This window comes from Macaca mulatta, chromosome 4, assembly GCF_049350105.2.
Source record: "Macaca mulatta isolate MMU2019108-1 chromosome 4, T2T-MMU8v2.0, whole genome shotgun sequence".
Lineage (NCBI taxonomy): Eukaryota > Metazoa > Chordata > Mammalia > Primates > Cercopithecidae > Macaca > Macaca mulatta.
In genome coordinates this window covers 176,413,152-176,419,543 of record NC_133409.1, presented here as the reverse complement: position 1 = coordinate 176,419,543, position 6,392 = coordinate 176,413,152, and the positions used below count along the sequence as shown (strand labels likewise).

The window sequence follows — 6,392 nt, the reverse complement described above, 5'->3', positions numbered from 1 at the left end:
GCCAAGGGCCCAGGAATCTCCTTTTGAAATAAACCGTGCATGTCCTTCAACACAAGGTCATCAGACCATTGAAAAATAGATAGAAATGATTGAAATCCATCAATTATTCAGGAAGTTTCATTTTGGATTTTGGGCAATGATCTTTTCTCCTTTTTTTTTTTTTTTTTTTTGAGACAGGGTCTCACCCTGTTGCCCAGGCTGGAGTGAGGTGGTGTGATCACCACTCACCGAAGCTTCACCTTCCCATGCTCAAGCAATCCTCCTGCTTCAGCTTCCTGAGTAGCTGGGACTACAGGTGCACACCACCACACCCCATTAATTTGTTTTCAATTTTCTGTAGAGACAGGGTCTCAATATGTTGCCCAGGCTAATCTTGAACTCCTGGGCTCAAGTTATCCTCCCATCTCGGGCTCCTAAAGTGCCGGGATTATAGGCCTGTACTTGGATGTTATCCATTAACTCTCTCTTCCCAGCTCCTCCTTCCTCAAACCCTATACCTCATCCATTTCTAATTTTCATACCAGAATTACAAAAATGTAGTGGCGTGACCCTAGGTAAGAGAATTGTTCTAGCATCCCACAATTTATGCCATCTGAACTCTTTATCAAGTATATGCTTTCTCCCTCAGATACATTCCACAGGCATCTGCTGAGCACGTGCTGGGGGCTCAGAAACCAGTAGGGCCTCAGTCTTTCATCTTCTCCGGGCTCCTTTTTCTGGTTTCTCTTGCCTCTGTTCACCTTTACCATCTCAACACCACTCCTTGGGAGCATCCAAATCCCTCCCCTCCCAGATGATGACCCAAGTCCCTGTGCCGGTCTTAGTCCACTTGCTCTCCCTTCTCATCTCACGCTCTCCCTTCTCGTCTCTCACTCTCCCGCTATAGTCACTCTCGCCTGAGATCTGGATAACTCCTCTGCACCAACCATCTGCCTGCCCCTGGCACCTCAAACTCAACAACTCCCTCCCTCCCCAGCAACTCCTCCTGGGTTTCCTGTTTTCTGTTTCTGACACACCTACTTTCCCTGGGTCAAGACCTTGGAGTCACATTTGATGCTTTTTTTTACCCTATTTAATCTCTTACCAAATTTTACTCACTTATTTTCTGTTTCTCTCCCCTCTGTCCCTTTCATTTGCATCATGATCTTTGTGCTTGTCTTAAATTCAATTCTAGTCAAGCCTCTGGTTGCAAGAAAGAAATAACCAATCAACCTAAGGGGGTTATGAAAGACAGAGGCACATCTCACTGACACACAATGGAAAAACAAGGGGCCTCATAGGAAACGAGATTAGACCTGGGATTGAGGCAGCTATGCTTCCAGTTTTTTTGTTTTTTGTTTTTTTGTTTTTTTTTGTTTTTTGCCTCCTCTGGGGCCATGTGGTTTCTTACCTGGACTTCTGTCTGCAGATTTGGCCTGTTCCCCTGCTTTTCTAGCTTGTTTATCTCCCCAAGAGATTATCCCAACCCCTCATGACCTTCCAGTGCAACTGTTCTCCAGTCTAAATACAGCCTTGGTCACTTGCTCAGATTCTGAAAGGAGAGGTTCATTGGACACTGGCCAGCCAATGGATTGCACTGGCCTCACCAGGAGCCCAGCTTTAATGCTTTAATACCAGGCAGAATCATGGTATTAACATCGATTCCTGGGTGTGGCCCTTCAGCAGCAGCTACTGGGAAGGTGCATTCCAGATGGGCTGTTCGGGGGTATCCCTTTATAGTCTACTGCAGTGCTTCCTAGAAGCTGATTGAAGGACCAGTGGCATGTCCAGAACCAAGTTCTTGCCTTTTTGTTATGAAATGAGAAAAACAAGCATGTATGTATGCGAGTGTGTGCATGTGTGTGTTGGGAGGAGAAATGATATGTTGATATAAAGTCCCAGATGTCCTTTTTGGGAAATACTGTCTACACAGCAACAACATCCTTCCTGCTTAGGGAAACTAGCAGGTCCTTTTATTTACAAAGCGAGAGTGGGACTAGGTGGTTGTTTTTATTGTTGTTATTGTCTATGCCCTTATTTGGCAAAATAGAATATTGGGACATCTAGGTCAATCTCTTTAAGTTTTGGGGGAAACTTGGCTTGTCCATGAAATCCAAATGTCTTAGAAACACTAGGCTACGTCCTGGCTCTTTTCATAGCTTCCTAAAATGGTCTCTTGACCTTCAAGATCTCTTTTCCATCACACCACTGTCACATTAATCCCTCTAAAATGTTGTTGAGTAAAGTATTTCCTTGTTTAAGTCTGCAAGGGCTTTGCAATGATTGTGAAATCAAATAGAAAGTCCTCAGCCTGCACAAACTAGCTCCAACCTAAGGTCCCAGCCCTCTCCCACACCTCTCCCCACGCACACCATGTGCTTCAGACAAGCTCCTCCTTGCCCTTCTGACCCTTCCCCCCCAACTGCTGGGCCCCCTTTCCAGCCTATGCAGGTCCAATGATAATCCCTCCATGAAGTTCTCCAACACTCAGCTAAAGTGAATCTTCCCTAACTCTAAAGTCCTTTTACTAAAACATGCATACATTCTTAGACACACACTGCGTTCTGTGTCATTTGTGGTATTTTATGCCATTTCCTACCTACCCCACTCATCAGAAACCCTTGAGCTGCTACGTGCGTGGAGGAAGCGTGGTGAAGAGGAAGTCACAGAACATGGGATCCAAAGCATGACTCTGTTCTGGTATGACACTAGGAATGTCACTTGACTGGGATGGTCCTCCATTTGTTCATCTTCTCACTGGACTCACTGGAATGTATATTCCATGAAGACAGGGATTTATTTTATTTTATTTTATTTTATTTTTGAGGCAGAGTTTTGCTCTTATTGCCCAGGATGGTGTGCAGTGGCACAATCTCGGCTCACCACAACCTCCACCTCCCAGGTTCAAGCATTTCTCCTATCTCAGCCTCCCAAGTAGCTGAGACTACAGGAGTCTGCCACCACGCCCGGCTAATTTTTGTATTTTTAGTAGAGACAGGGTTTCACTATGTTGATCAGGCTGGTCTTGAACTCCTGACCTCAAGTGATCCACCCATCTTGGCCTCCCAAAGTCCTGAGATTACAGGCATGAGCTACTGCACCTGGTTTTTTTGTTTTTTGTTTTTTTTCTTTTTTTCCTAGGCAAAGAACTTTATTAACCTTTGTTTCAAACTTTACTCCCAGGCTTTTTCCAGCTTAATTAGCTGCAAAGAATGAAATAGTGTATAAGCAAAAGATGAAAGCTGCAGTGTCCAAAGGACTTGGGCTTACAAATTATTAGAGATCTAGATTTTATCAGCTCCATAAACAAAAATTTCTTCAAATGCATTCATAATATAAGATAGCAGCTCCCAGCAACTTCTTCAAGGTTTATCTTCTTCAGAAGTTGGCTCAATTCAGTTTGTCTCATTCTTGGAAGCCTCATCAAAATTCTCCACAAGATCTGGAACTTCATTATATCATCCTCTCCAGTAGCAAGTGGCGCTTTTCCGCCCACAGGTTATTTGTGCAGAGCTTCAGCCAGTCTGCTTAAGCTGGTGAGACTGTCTGCACCAAGCTGGTTTAAGATGCCAGGTGGCATTTCTATCAGCTGCTCTGTCTCAGCAGGGCCTATAATGTTGAAGGTGTTTGCTGCCAGAGATGCCGGAACTTTTGGTTTGTGAAAGTGGATCACTGTTCCTTGGTTTGTACACACATTCACCTCTTCAATACTAGAGGTATTGACCCTAACTTCTTTAAGGAGAACTGAAGATTTTATCATCTGCTGTGGCTGTCCCATGAACCACTTTCTTCTTTTTGCCGGCAGTTCCTTTCCCACCAATGCACACTTGTACCTGTAATTTGTGGAGTTTTCCCTGGTTCATGATTATTTCTTTCATCTTGTCGGAGGAGATAAGGGGCAGTGCGGGAGTCTAGGGTGGGTGTTCAGGGGGTCTCAGGTGGACCAGCTGAGATTAGGCGTACACACGTGGGGATGCCCATTTGTTCATCTTTAAACTGGAGATGGTGATGCCAGCCCCTCAAAGTCATTGCGAGGTGACTCAGATAAGCCACGCAAAGTTCCTGGAAAGCAGTCACTGATGAATAAATGGTGTTTCCTCCCTTGCTTGCCTACAATGAAGACTTGTAAAATATTTGTCCAACCAAGAACATCTTGAATAAGTTAAAGGAGGGAAAAAAATCATATTCAGATGTGAAAGTGATTTATAATTTACCTCCAGGGAAGATCCCAGAAGAGTTCAAAATCACCTGAGTGACACATCGCATTGGAAAAAGTGCCCTGCTTCCCAGGTGACCTCAAAGGACAATGCTCATTTGGAAACATGAACTCCGGCATGTTCTGCTTTTATTTTCAAAAAATGTCATTTCTCTCCACGGTGGCCGCACCTCATAAATGGGGCAGTTTGGCTTTTAGCATCTCTCCATTCTCTGCTCAACCTTGGTAGACTGGCTTGACGATCACCTAAATGGGTCAAAATCAGGCAAAAAGATTAGGAGACATAGAAACGTCTGGAGAGACCATCTACCTCTGAATTTCCCGCTAAGTAAGCATGAACATCCGTATTGAAGAAGCCACTTTGTATTACTTGCTGCTAAAAATGCCGTAACTGGGCACGGTGGCTCACGTCTGTAATCCCAGCACTTTGGGAGGCCGAGGCAGGAAGATCACGAGGTCAGGAGATCGAGACCATCCTGACTAACACGGTGAAACCCCGTCTCTACTAAAAAAATAAAAAATAAATAAAAAATAAAAATTAACTGGGTGTGGTGGCGGGCACATGTAGTCCCAGCTACTCGAGAGTGGGGCCTGGTGGGAAGTATTTGGATCATGAGGGTGGATCCTTCATGAGTGGCTTCATGCCATCCCCTTGGTGATGAGTGAGTTCTTTCAAGAGCTGGTTGTTTAAAAGTGTGTGGCAGGAGAATGGCGTGAACCTGGGGGGCAGCGCTTGCAATGAGCCAAGATTGTGCCACTGCATTCTAGTCTGGGCGACAGAGTGAGACTCCTTCTCAAAAAAAAAAAAAAAAAAAAAAAAGCACCATAACTGATTTAAACAAAAGAAGGAATTATGCCAGGTTCTCTTGTAGTCAGAAATCAGTTTGAGACCACAAAATGTGTTAAGCGGAAATGGGCTTAAGGAGTCATAGAAAGCACATTGATCCATGCCTGGGTGTGGAGCCCTTGCTAGGCACCAGGTGCTTTCTTTTTTTTTTTTTTTTTTTTTTTTTTTGAGATAGAGTCTCACTCTATCACCCAGGCTGGAGTGCAATGGCGCGATCTCGGCTCACTGCGACCTCTGGCTCCTGGGTTCCAGCAATTCTCCCTCCTCAGCCTTCCAAGTAGCTGGGACTACAGGTGCCCACCACCACACCCGACTAATTTTTGTAATTTTAGCAGTGATGAGGTTTCGCCCTGTTGGCCAGTCTGGTCTTGAACTCCTGACCTCAGCTAATTCACCTGCCTCAGCCTCCCAAAGTGCTGGGATTACAGGTATGCGCCACCAAGCCCAGCCCACCAGGTACTATTCTAAACCTATCATGCACTTGGTCTCTTGCAGACTCCCATGAGCCAGATGTTCTTACTGCTCCCTCCAGAGATGAGGAAACGAAAGCAACAAGAGGCTGACTAAATTACCCAAGGTTTCAGAGCGAGTGTGTGGAACAGCAGGATTTGCAGCCAGGCAGTTGAGCTCTGGGGTTCACCTTCTTTCTCACTACCCCACTGGGCACCTGGTAACAGATGGTTCCCCCCAGAGGCCATCATTTGGGGTACAACCTGCATAAAAGGGTCCACATTCTTCACGTTTGGTCTCATTTCCAGAGGGGAGGAAATGAAGACAGCATGGATGCAAAGAATGATCTGTTCCATGCCTCAAGCGCATCGATATGGTTTGGGTCTGTGTCCCTGTCAGATCTCATGTAAAATTGTAATCCCCAGTGTTGGAAGTGGGGCCTGGTGGGAAGTATTTGGATCATGAAGGCGGATCCTTCATGAATGGCTTAACGCCATTCCCTTGGTGATGAGTGAGTTCTTTCAAGAGCTGGTTGTTTAAAAGTGTGTAGCACCTGCTCCCTCCCCCTCTCTTACTTCCGCTCTGGCCATGTAATGTGCCTGATCCTACTTCACCTTCTACCGTGAGTAAAACTTCCTGAGACTTTGCCAGAAACCAAGCAGATGCCGATGCCATGCTTCTTGTACAGCCTGCAGAACTGTGAGCCAATTAAAACCTCTTCTCTTTATAAATGACCTAGTCTCAGGTATGCCTTTATAGCAATGCAAGATTGGCCTAACACACCCATGTTTTCTCTCTAGCAGTTTTAACATCCTCCTCACACTCTCCAGGTCACCCACTCTGTCCACCCCTTGTTGCTTCCCTGCACTGCATCTCTGTACTTTGAGATCCTGGCCTTCC

At 45.4% G+C, this 6,392-nt stretch overlaps 1 pseudogene; it reads right to left on the bottom strand.

Annotated features, from left to right (window-relative positions):
* Window positions 1–3,258: 3,258 nt before the first annotated feature.
* Window positions 3,259–3,989, bottom strand: LOC106997786 (transcription factor BTF3 pseudogene; annotated as a pseudogene).
* Between the last annotated feature and the right edge of the window lie 2,403 nt (window positions 3,990–6,392).